Genomic DNA, 13,898 nt, shown 5'->3' with positions numbered 1-13,898 from the left:
GTCTAGGATGATTTTTACATAAGCTAACTTGTATTTAATTTGCCCTGATAAAATTTAATTACTCTCAAACAAAGAGAGTTCTTCCTAATTAGATTAGATATGAAAAAATTAAAACACAGCAAATTAACAAAGGAAAGTAATCTCCAGCTAATAAAGGCCAACAAAATTAAATGTTGTACTTAAGGAGTGGTCTGAAAAAGGTACTAACAACTAAACAAAGGAGCTTTAATGTGGCGATATTAGGAGGAAGGCAGCCAAAGAAAAGAATACTGTGTTAATGAGACTCTGTTCAGTGCCTGAGACTTTAGAGGAAAGTACAGGATAAAACTAGACTGTTAGCAGAAACCCTTGGTCATCTACAATCACCCCATTATTCACAGGTGATGATGCTGAGGCCTCCCATAGTAACATGACTTGTCCAAGGACACAGCCCATGACAATGTGGCAACTGAGGGCATATGTTGGTCCTCTCCTTCACTGTTAGGTAATAAGTACTATTGGGCTCTGTCTTTCTTCTTGGGTGTGGAAAGAGGAAGTTTTTAATTGCACAAATATTTAAGATTATTATGTAGACTGCAGATATAATAACTTACCAAACAAAATAGACTCCTTCTACAAATAATGTCACAATTGGTAATGTATGGGGGATAATACTGTCTATGTAATTCAACACCAGAAATTTGAGGAAACTTTCTTGGGTGAAACTATCTAATATGTAAATAGAAAAACTATATAATATTTTGATCCAACTTCAACAATAAAATTGTTTAAGTATTTAAAAATATGTTGGGGGACCCAAGAAAATATATAATGGCAGATAAGCATATGAAAAGATGCTCAACATCATTTTTCACTAGGTAATTAAAAATGAAACAGTAACAAGATTCTACTACCAATGTATTAGGATGATTAAAGATCAAAAAAACTAACAATACTAATTGATACTGAAATCAATGAAAAAGGAGTTCTGATTGATCGTTGGTAGAAATACAAAATGGTTCAGTCATTTTGGAAGGCAAATTCTTACAAAGTTAAACAGTTTTACCATATGTTCCAGCAATTATGCTCCAAGATATTTATTCAGCTAATCTGAAAATGTACATCCTCCTAAAAATCCACTTGTGACTATCTGGAGAAGCTTTACTCATAATCTCCCCAAACTGGAACCAACCAAAATATTCCTCAAAAGTTGAAGTAATATTAAAAAAAAAAAAGTATACTTCCAAAAAGTACATGATAGAGAGCAGGGATGAGGAGAATAACCTCAGTAGACACCTGACAAATACCATCTCAGCCAGTGACCCAGGTCAACATCAAGAGTGACTTCAGTGGACCACTATGTCGACAGTACACACACTCTGGATGTGATATTATGAAAGAGGCACTTCATTTTGGTGGTCTTCCTCACCACAATTATCAGCCCAGTCTACTCATGAGACAAACATCAGTCAAACCCTGGTTGAGGACATTCTACACAATATATGACCAGTATTCCTCAAACTGTCAAGGTCATCAAAACAAGGAAAGTCTGAGAAACTATTACAGACAACGGGCACCTAAAGAAACAGAATGACTAAGTAAAACACAGTATTTCGGATGGGACCTTAAAACAGAAAAAGGACATCAGGCAAAAACTAAAGAAATCTGAATAACATATGGACTTTACTAGGTAATAATAATGTGTCCACATTGGTTCATTAATTGTAACAAAGGTACCATATTAATGTTAGATGTTAATAACAGGTGAAACTGGATAATGGAGTATATGGGAACATTTTGTACTATTTTTGCAATTTTCCTTTAAAACTGTTTTAAAACAGTATTTTTAAAATGTTGAAAAGAGTTTCAGAATGGTAGCGAATTTCTAATGTTTTTAGGAGAAATAATGAGATAAGTGTTCCACAATGTTCGCAATGACATTGATTATTGATCAATATCAATGATCATCTAGATCTTGCCAAAAGTTTTTAAGTAATTGTTTTTAGACATGAAAGTATAGGAATCGTTTCAATAGGAACATGCCACTGTTTTTCTTTTTAAATGGAATGAATTGGGAAATACTGTTTTACTTTAATTTTAGAAGATATTTATATCATAAAAACAACACTTCTATCAGACGCTTGAAATTTTTTCAGGTTTCCACTTCATATTATTAACTAACTAGCTGGCAACCAGGGAGCAGATTAGGGCTTTTAAAAAACTTTTTTAAAATTTATTTTTTATGGAATTATTGTTGAATTATAATGTTGTGTTAATTACCACTTAAAGCAGAAGATGCTAAAGTAACATTTCTAAAATGCTAAGTACCAAAGATAAGGTTTCGGTCTTTAGGGTTTTTCCACACTAAAACTCTTCCTGAAATGTATATATTTTCAACACATTTAATTGTTCAGGGTCAGCTCATCCAGTTTGCAAATTCTTCATTTCTTTTGCTTCTCTCCCCTTCACTCCCCTCTGCCAATCTCTCGTTGGGTGAAAACAAAAATTTTTTTTACAGGATATAAAGTAAAAGTACAGAATATCAAAAGCATTGTCCAAAATGTGCCCTTTTGATTATCTGTAGATTTGATTTTTATATGATTTTTTTGTCTCCTACTTAATGCAGTATCACTCAACCACATTATACATTTTCCCAGAATTGAGAGGAACTGATCATCAGCAGAAAGCAGTCTTGGCAAGCACACTGTGCACGGTCAGATGTCTCCTGTCCCGTGTTTCTTTTTGACTGAGTCACAGGCTTGCTCGTGGCCTTGGGTTTGACAACATCCCCAAAGATCCACGTTAGCTGTGTGCTTAGAGCTGAGGTTTGACTTCCAGTGTGACCTGCTGTGTCCAATGGGGGATTTTATCACTTTAGAGGAGGATTAATCATCAGTACCACTTCCTCCCACACCTGAGTCCTACTTAGAAGACTTGGCCCCAAACACTCCCTTTATAAGCTCTTACAAAAGTGTGAGAATCAGCAGCAAAGCCTTGGGCCATTTAATGAATTTACAATGTGTTTGAGAGCAAGAGAAACAAAGAGGTTTTTACAAAAGCTGGCCCAATCTGTAACTGCAGTTCTGGTCAAATTCCAGCACATCTAAACTAGACGGCACACATACTAATTATCCTGTAGTTTCAATACTCTCACTCAACAAGGAACGGAGGTCCTGCTGAGTGCACAAAAAGCAAAAGTATCTTTTACTTTCTGTTCTTCTCTCTGTATTTACTGTGCAGATGCTATATGTCAGTCTTCAAATACATTATTCTTCAAAAATTTGTGCTAGTCCATTCACATACCACTTTTTCAACATCTTCTAGACCACCAATCAGACTCTGATGCACTAGAAAGTTTGCTATACTGTTTGTGTGGGAGTATATATATGTATTGAGAGAAGGCAGTTTATTTCATAAGTCAACATAAAGAAAGTCTTTTATTTTTGTTGAGAGAATTTCAACCTTTTTGCTTAAAGGTAGGGGCAGTCACTAGGGTAAGGGACCCAGTCCCATCTAAAAGGAGAAACATAACCTCCAACTAAGACAGGAAAAGTTATGATGAGGGCCTGACTTATTAGAGGCAGGTAGCCAATGGGGCTTGCCTTGAAGGCTGGCTTTGCTTTCCCTCTTTTGAGAGCCTGAGCTGAGAAAGGCAGAAAGATTCTTCTTATGGAAGTCACCACCGAGCCACAATGGCATGGAATCTGGGTACGTTGGAGGATTAGAGGTAAGATAGTGGAGTGAATGAGAAGTGTGTCTGGTCATGCACACGGTGCTTCTGTTTCATGATTCTTTCCTTACACTGTTGGACATTTTTGTGTTGTTTGAAAAGGGAAGCAAAATTTAGAAGAGTTAAAAAATAATCGATACCTATATTGGTTTGCTAGGGCTGCTGTAACAAAGCATCACAAATGAGGTGGCTTAGAACAAGGGAAGTTTACTGCCTCACAGTTCTGGAGACCAGATGTCTGAAATCGAAGTGTCAGCAAGACCATGCTCCCTCCATGGGGCTAGAGAATAACCTGTTGCAGCCCTTTCTCCTACCTTCTAGCAGTTCCTTAGCTTACGGCTGTATACCTCCAGTCTTCACAAGGTATTCCACTGCGTGCCTGTCTCTGAGGCCAACTTTCCTCTTTTTATAAGGGCACCAGTCACACTGAATTTTTGTAAAGATGCCAGTCATTTTAGGGCCCCAAACTACTCCAGCATGACTTCATCTTAACTAATTACACCTGCAACATCTCTATCTCTAAATAGGGTCACGTTCTGAAATACTAGTGATCAGGATTCCAATGTATGAATTTGGGGAAAGAATACAATTAGACTCACAATAACATGGAACTTGGATATTCAAGGATTTGGCGATTGTTATGAAGAGCTATTCTTGATGGGTCCTGTGCTGGAAGCCTCCCCTCTTTGATTTGTGAAATAATTAAACTGGTCTTCCAGCCTAGAACATGTTGAAATCATTAACAATGGCAAGGACTTGGACTGCATTCATTATAAATATTTTCAAAGGCAAACTGTCTTTTCAGAAATAACTCATCTGTTGATCAAAACGCTCATCTTATTTCAATGTGTCTGCTGTTTCCTTTAGCATATCCAGAATGCTTTCTCTATAATTCTCCATCCTGATTTCCCCTCTAACCTAGTGAAATCCTTGAGGGATGGTTAATGGAAGAGACTAGGTATATGGTAATTTTATAATCAGTAAAGGTATTTATAATTAAATTAATCCTTTTTCAATGCTTTTACCTCTGCTGAATCCTTGTATTTTTAAAAACTTGAAAATAATAATTTTAGTTGTATGATATAATACAGAGAATGCTTAAGAATTAATCTTGGATTGAATTAGAAGCAGCTCAAGATCTGCTACTACATCTAATAAACTGCAAATCTCTGATTCTGTACAAGTTTTAATAGTACCAAGTTATTTTTATCAATAAATGAATCCATCAAAGATTTCCCCTAGTGATCATTTTTATTGTTAATTAACAATAGAGTGTAGCACACAAAAAGGAAAAGTAAGGGCTGGGGAAAGTGTTCAGATGTTATTTTTTAAATAGCACCTGAAGAGGAAGTGAATAATGCTTTTTAATTTTTAAACCTCACAAGAAATCCAGGATTCTACACTTTACCTCACTGACAGAAGGGATCTGAAAACCTTGATATTCTGCAGATCACGTAACAGATGAAGTGATAAATTCTAAGCCTTAGACAATTGGCATAGTTGAGGTTTTATGACAAGGTATTCTGGCAGAAGAGAGAAGACCCTAATTAGCAAAGTATCCTTGTTAACCTTGCGGGTATTGTCCTTTTGGATCCCGTGAAGTTTTTTAAATAGATGCATCAGTTGTTTAGATCATTTCAGTTCTATGATTTGATGTATTTCCAAAACTGCCTTCAAGGCCTTATTTATATTGCAAATGAGGCTAGCAGAGAAGAAATATAACTGTGTTATGGAAAGCCTGTTGTTTGCAAACCTCTTCTGTGCCCCTTTTCTATAAGAAACTATGATTGTCCCTCTGATGGCTAAGGATAAGAGTCTTATGGAAATTTCCTGATGGGAGAGACTGACGAGGGGAAACTGGGTCTTGTTCTGATAGGCAGGGCCATGCTCAGTAAATCTTTAATTCAATATCCTGTTGATGGGCAGGGCTGTGTTCCCTCCCTGTTGTTTGACCTGAGGTCAAACTATGGTGGAGGTAATGAAGATAATGGCGACCTCCTTCAAAAGGGTCCTGTGCACACTGCCGTGCTCAGTGTCCCTGACCCTGCAGCAGGCCACCACTGACCCATGCCCCCTCCCAAGATTCCTGGATACTCATGGGCAAGTCTGGGTCAATCTCTTGTGGGGTTACTGTTCCTTTCTCCTGGGTCCTGGTGCACACAAGGTTTTGTTTGTGCCCTCCAAGAGTCTGTTTCCCCAGTTCTCTGTAAGTTATGGTGGCTCTATGGTAGGGTTAATGGTGACCTCCTCCAAGAGGGTTTATGCCATACCCAGGTCTGATGCACCCAGAAATGGTATGGACCTAACAGAAGCAGAAGATATTAACAAGAGGTGGCAAGAATACACAGAAGAATTATACACAGAAAAGATCTAATGACCCAGATAACCTCGATGGTATGATCACTCACCTAGAGCCAGACATCCTGGAATGTGAAGTCAAGTGGGCCTTAGGAAGCATCACTATGAACAAAGCCAGTGGAGGTGACAGAATTCCAGTTGAACTATTTCAAAACCTAAAAGATGATGCTGTGAAAGTGCTGCCCTCAATAGGCCATCAAATTTGGAAAACTCAGCAGTGGCCACAGGACTGGAAAAGGTCAGTTTTCATTCCAATCCCAAAGAAAGGCAATGCCGAAGAATGTTCAAACTACTGCACAATTTCACTCATTTCACACTAGCAAAGTAATGCTCAAAATCCTCCAAGCCAGACTTCAACAGTATGTAAACCGTGAATTTCCAGATGTTCAAGCTGGATTTAGAAAAGGCAGAGGAACCAGAGATCAAATTGCTAACATCCACTGTATTACCAAAAAAGCTAGAGAATTCCAGAAAAACATATACTTCTGCTCTATTGACTACTCAAAGCCTTTGACTGTGTGAATCACAACAAACTATGGAAAACTCTTAAAGAGATGGGAATACCAGACCACCTGACCTGCCTCCTGAGAAATCTGTATGCAGGTCAACAAGCACCAGTTAGAACTGGTCATGGAACAACAGACTGGTTCCAAATTGGGAAAGGAGTATGTCAAGGCTGTATATTGTCATCCTGCTTATTTAACTTATATGCAAAGTACATCATGTGAAATGCTGGGCTGAATGAAGCACAAGCTAGAATCAAGATTTCTGGGAGAAATATCAATAACCTCAGATATGCAGATGACACCACCCTTATAGCAGAAAGTGAAGAACTAAAGAGCCTCTTGATGAAAGTGAAAGAGCAGAGGGAAAAAGTTGACTTAAAACTCAACATTAAGAAAACTAAGATCATGGCATCTGGTCCCATCACTTCCTGGCAAATAAATGGGAAAACAATGGAAACATTGAGAGACTTCATTTTTTTGGTCTCTAAAATCTCTGCAGATGGTGACTGCAGACATGAAATTAAAAGATGCTTGTTCCTTGGAAGAAAAGCTATGACCAATCTAGACAGCATATGATGGACTATAAAGAAAGCTGAGCAATGAAGAATTGATGTTTTTAAAATGTGGTATTGGAGAAGACTCTTGAGAGTCCCTTGGACTAAAAGGAGATCCAACCAGCCAATCCTAAAGGAAATCATTTCTGAATATTCATTGGAAGGACTGATGATGAAGCTGAAACTCCAATTCTTTGGCCACCTGATGTGAATAACTGATTCATTGGAAAAGACCCTGATGCTGGGAAAGATTGAAGGCAGGAAGAGAAGGAGACAACAAAAGATGAGATGGCTGGATGGATCACCAACTCTATGGACATGAGTTTGCACAAGCTCCAGGATTTGGAGATGGACAGGGAAGCCTGGTGTGCTGCAGTCCATGGGGTTGCAAAGAGTTGGACACGACTGAGAGACTTAAATGAACTGATGATTACCCCTCCATATCCAGGGCAGTTTGATTCCAGGGTCCCCTAGGGACACAAACATCCATGGATTTTCAAGTTTCTTATACAAAATGATGCAGTATAGTTGACCCTCCAAATCCGCAAATTCCACATCCAAGAATTCAACTAAGGGGTTGACTATACTTAGTATCTAAGGTTTTTTTTTCTTTCAATGATACATACTGAAGCACTGCCCTTCAATGCCATACTTCCTTTTGGAGGCTCTGGATATGGAGTGACTATGTGGAGTAAGATGGTATCTAACCACGTGGCCTGGGCTTTCCCTTTCCTAGTTTTTGCACAGTTGAGAAGCTGAAAGTTAAAAAAGGAAGGATGGAGATAAAGTACAGAAGGCCTGGAGAGGGTTGGTTAAGTTTGGCCTGATTCTGGCTGCCCAAAGTTTGCAGTGTTCTTGTGGAGCCTAGTCAGTTCCCAGTCCAAGGGGAGTCCGGCATCTAGCTGCCTCTGATATAGACTTGAGGCATGGAGAGAGGAGGGCTTGAATTAGGCCAGGGTATTTGTCCAGAATGTTTCCCTTACATTCTGAGATGAGAAAAATGGAGCTCCAAGTCAACTTGAATCACAGTGGGTGTCAGAGGGAAAGCAAGGATTTGGTGGCTCTTAGGAGTTTCATTGTTACTATAAGGGAACTGTTAAGCTCAGTGCCTTACTCTTGGCAATCAGGACTAAGCCCTCTTCTCTCCTGTGGCCAACTTGCCCAAGGAGCTGCAGACCACTAAGTAACAGTTTGCCAAATACACCAATTTCCTCTCAGCTATTTGTTCTCTGCCTTTTTGTTCTGTTCATGGGTTTTAGGTCAGGAGGAGAAGGGAGCAACAGCAGATAAGGTGGTTGGATGGCATCACTGATTCAGTGGGTGAGTTTGAGCAAACTCCAGGAGATAGTGAAGGACAGGGAAGCCTGATGTGCTACAGTCCATGGGATTGCAAAGAACTGGACACGGACTTAATGACTGAACTATTTGTTCTCTAGGAGCCTGGCATTTCTGAAAACACTAAAAGTTCACAATCTAGAAACTATCACACACACTTTTATTTTGCTTGCTCCTTCATTACAACCATAAGAAAGCAAGTATAGTTGGAGGGTTTTACCTCAGTGGCATTTGCAGCTTAGAGTCCATTGTGTAGTAAAAACAGACACTATAGACAAATGAAGGAAGTATCAAGAGAGAGAACAACAATATTGTTAGGTGTTAGCCTTTCCTGAAGGTTTCCTCTGTATCAGACATTGAGTTAAGCATTGTACAGCTATTATTTTAGTTACCCTTTACAATAACCTGAGGAGGTAGATTTGAGGGTTAGGTGTCTGTAAGGTCATATGTTTCTGTAGTGGTAAATGGGATTCAGGCCTATGACTGTTTAATTACAAGTCAAGCACATGAGAGCTGTGCTAAATAAACTGCCTGTCATACTCCCCCTCCTTTCTTCAGTTTAGGATGAAAATAGAAATATAGGAAGAAAATGAATGATTACAAACAATCAAGGCAAGTAAAAAGTGGTTAGAATATGTGTACCTTCTGCTTATTAGCTGTAATTTGCTGTCTACTACACTTCTGGTTTATGACTGCTCACCATCATGGTTCATGAGTATATAACTCTTAACACTAGTAAATCTAGCCCAGAGAATGTAGTTTTTGATGAATGAAAATATGTGAGAGAGAGACTTTAGACTGGTTTCCTGGTTCAAGACTCTTCCTGAGATATGGAACCTCAAATACTTGGTCAGCTTCCCTCCTGTGCATTTCCAGACTAAAGCCAAAAGGACTCCCGTGCAGGATGGACTGGTTCATATTAGCATCTTTTCACTGGCTGTACGTTTGGGTGCTTATGATCTGCCCTATAGCATCCACAGCTGATTTTCTATCCTGAAGCCTAGAGTCCTGAAAATGTGAGTTGGTACTTATCTCAGGTCATGAATTGTGACCCAATCCGGTTATAAGGACAAAAAGAAATTTACAATAGGGGAACTGAATGCTATACAATATAGGATTGATTAGCCACTACATTATGAGTAGGAAATGAAACATGGACTCCCTGAGATTATTTGGAACTCTGCATTACCTCAAAAGAGAAGGGCTTTGTATATGTGCTTTTTTGTTATCGTTTAGTTGCTAAGTCGTGTCCAACTCTTTTGAGACCCCAAGGACTGTAGCCCACCAGGTTCCTCAGTCTGTGGGATTTCCCGGACAAGAATACAGGAGTGGGTTGCCATTTTCTTCTCCAAGGAATCTTTCCAATCCAGGGATTGAACCCAGGTCTTCTTCATTGCAGGTGCATTCCTTATCATCTAAAGCCACCAGGGAAGCCCATGTGCTTTTTGGAAGTACAACTTGTACCACTGTATCAGAAAGAATAAAACACCCAGGAATGAACCTACATAAGGAGTGAAGTCAAGTGGGCCTTAGGAAGTACAACTATGACCAAAGCTAGTGAAGGTGATGGAATTCCAGCTATTTCTACTCCTAAAATATGATGCTGTTAAAGTGCTAAACTAAATATGCCAGCCAATTTGGAAAATTCAGCAGTGACCACAGGACTGGAAAATGTCAGTTTTCATTCTAAACCCAAAGAGTAATGCCAAACAATATTCAAACTACCACACAGTTGCACTCATTTCACATGCTAGCAAGGCAATGCTCAAAAGCTTTCAACCTAGGCTTCAACAATATGTGAACTGAGAACTTCCAGATGTACAAGCTGGGTTTAGAAAAGGCAGAGGAGACAGAGATTAAATTGCCAACATCTGCTTGATCATAGAAAAAGCAAGGGAATTAAAAAAAAAAAATCTGCTTCATTGACTATGCTAAAGCCTTTGGCTGTGTGGATGACAAAAAACTATGGAAAATTCTGAAAGAGGTGGGAATACCAGACCACCTTATCTGCCCCCCGAGAAACCTGTATGCAGGTCAAGAAGCAACAGTTAGAACCAGATATGGAACAATGGACTGGTTCAAAATTGGGAAATGAGTACTTAAAGGCTGTATTTTGTCACCCTGCTTATATAAGTTTCAGAGTACATCACACAAAATGCTGGGATGGATGGGGCTCAAGCTAGAATCAAGATTTCTCGGAGAAATATCAATAACCTCAGATATGTGATGACACCACCCTAATTGCCAAAAGAGAAGAACTAAAGAGCTCTTGATGAAGGTGAAAGAGGAGAGTGAAAAAAAAGCTGGCTTAAAACTCAACATTCAAAAAACTAAGATCATGGCATCTGATCCCATCACTTCATGGCAAATAGATGGGACAATCATGGAAACAGTGACAGATTTCATTTTCTTGGGCTCCAAAATCACTGCAGCCACAAAATTAAAAGACACTTGTTCCTTGGAAGAAAAGCTGATGAACCCAGACAGTGTATTAAAAAGCAGAAACCTCACTTTCTTGACAAAGGTCTGAATAGTCAAAGCTATGGTTTTTCCAGTAGTCATGTATGGATGCAAGCATCAGACCATAAAGAAGGCTGAGCACTAAAGAACTGATGCTTTTGAACCACAGTGCTAGAAAGGACTCTTCAGAGTCCCTTGAACTGCAAGGATATCAAACCAGTCAATCCTAAAGGAAATCAATCCTGATTTTGGAAGGACTGATGCTGAAGCTGAAGCTCCAATACTTTGGCCACCTGATGCAAAGTGCCAACTCATTGGAAAAGACCTTAATGCTGGGAAAGATTGAGGGCACGAGGAGAAGGGGGTGACAGAGAATGAGATGGTTGGATGGCATCACTGACTCAATGGACATGAGTTTAAGCAAACTCATGGAGATAGTGAAGGACAGGGAAGCGTGGTGTGCTGCAGTCCATGGGCTTGCAAATAACTGGACATGACTTAGCAACTGAACAACAGCAAGGAGGCAAAAGACCTGTACTCTGAAAGCTATAATATGCTGATGAAAGAAACTAAAGACTACACAAATGAATAGAAAGATATGCCATGTTCTTGGATTGGAAGAATCAAGATTGTTAAAATGACCATGCTACCCAAGGCAATGTACAGATTTAATGCAATCAATATCAAATTACCATGGCATTTTTCAGAGAAATAGAACAATTTTTTTAAAATTTGCATGTAAACACAAAAGATGCCAAATAGCCAGAACAATCTTGAGAAAGAACAGAGAGAAAAGACTCATGCTCCCTGATTTCGGGCTATACCACAAAGCTACAGTAATCAAAACAGCATGATACTGGCACAAAAGCAGACATACAGATCAATGGAATGGGATAAAAAGCCCAGAAATAAACCCATGTACTTAAGGTTAATTAATCTATGACAAAGGAGGAAAGAATATACAATGGAGAAAAGACAGTGTCTTCAATAAGTGATGCTGGGAAGACTGGACAGTTATATGTTAAAGAATAATATTAAAACATTCTCTAACACCATATATAAAAATAAATTCAAAATGGATTAAATACCTAAATTTAATGTCAGATACTATAAAACTCCTAGAGGAAAATACAGGCAGAACACTCTTTGACATAAATACAGCAATACTTTTTTGGATCTGTCTCCTAGAATAATGAAAATAAAAACAAAAATAAACAAATGGGATCTGATAAAACTTAAAAGCTGTTGCACAACAAAGGAAAGCATAAACCAAACAAAAAGACAACCTGTGGAATGGGAGAAAATATTTTCAAAAGATACAATTGAGAATGGCTTAATTTCCAAAATATATAAACAGCTTATACAGCTCAATAGCAAAACAACAAACAACTCAATCAAAAAATGGGAAGATCAAAATAGAACATTTTTCCAAAGAATATATACAGATGGCCATCAGGCACATGAAAAGATTCTCAATATTGCTAATTACTATTTTTGCTGTTGTTCAATCACTAAGTTGTGTCAGACTCTTTGTGACCCCACGGACTATAGCATGCCAGGCTCCTCTCTCCTCCACTGTCTCCTGGAGTTTGCTCAAAAATTCATGTCCATTGAGACACTGATGCTATCTAACCATCTATCCTCTGCTACTTCCTTCTCCTTTTGCCTTCAATCTTTCCTAGCATCAGAATCTTTTCCAATGAATTGGCTCTTTGCATCAGGTGGCCGAAGTATTGGATCTTTTGGATCACTTTGCTAAAACATTGTAAATCTATTATACTTCAACTTAAAAAATAATAAAAGAAGTACAATTTTATTAGATAATAACATAAATATATGCTTGTAAAATACAGAATGAAAAACACAAACCATAGTTCCCTTATCCAAAGGACAAATACTGCAACAAGTCTATTACTACCCAATCTTTTTTCTAGTTTTACTAGAGAATGGTAAGTGTGTTTGTGTGTTTTACATAAAAAATTAATATTTGCACCAAAAATAAATAATATTAATAAATACTTGTTGAGTAAACTTAAAAATAACATTGTTTCTGAGAGCTGTTTTTTAAGAGGACTTTCTAAATGAACAATTACAGTGTTGTCCTCCTAATGGGGCTTCCCTTGTGGCTCAGTTGGTAAAGAATCCACCTGCAATGCGGGAGACCTGGGTTGGGAAGACACCCTGGAAAAGGGAACGGCTACCCATTATTCTGGCCTGGAGAATTCCATGGACTGTATAGTCCATGGGGTTGCAAAGAGTTGGACATGACTGAGTGACTTTCACTAAACTTCACTTCATCCTCCTAATGAGATATAAACTTATGATAAAATTATGGACAGAGAATCCTGGCAGGCTACAGTCTGTGAGGTGGCAAAAAGTTGGACATGACTGATCAACTAACACACTTATGCTCCTGAACCAGTCATAATCAAGAAGAAGGCTTCCAGAGAACGAACTTATTGTTCCCAGGGGAAGGATGGGGAGAAGGGATAGTTAGGGAGTTTGGGATGGATATGTGTACCTTGCTATATTTAAAATGGATAGCCAACAAGGGCCAACTGTATTGCACATGAGTTAGGTAGCCTGGATGGGATGGGAGTTTGGGGGAGAGTGGATACATGTATATGTATGGCTGCGTCCTTTCACTCTTCACCTGAAACTACCAGACACTGTTAATTGGCTGTACCTCAATATAGAATAAAAAGTTTTTTTTTTAAAGGAAGAAGTGAGGGAATCGGGATGGGGAACACATGTAAATAAGAGAAAAAATAAATAAATAAAATAAAAAATTTAAAAAAAAAGGAAGAAGCATACCTCTAAGATTAATCAAGGATTACCCTGAAACTGCTGGAACTGTAGTCTCTAGATGCAGGAAGAGAATTTTACTTTGGTGTCTGCATTCCCAGCAAGGTGAAGAAAGGTTTAAATTTATTTTCTTTCTACACTGACTTTGAATTGAGTTCTCTTTGAAAGAAT

This window comes from Odocoileus virginianus, chromosome 13, assembly GCF_023699985.2.
Source record: "Odocoileus virginianus isolate 20LAN1187 ecotype Illinois chromosome 13, Ovbor_1.2, whole genome shotgun sequence".
Taxonomy (NCBI): Eukaryota; Metazoa; Chordata; class Mammalia; order Artiodactyla; family Cervidae; genus Odocoileus; species Odocoileus virginianus.
This window is presented reverse-complemented; position numbering follows the sequence as displayed.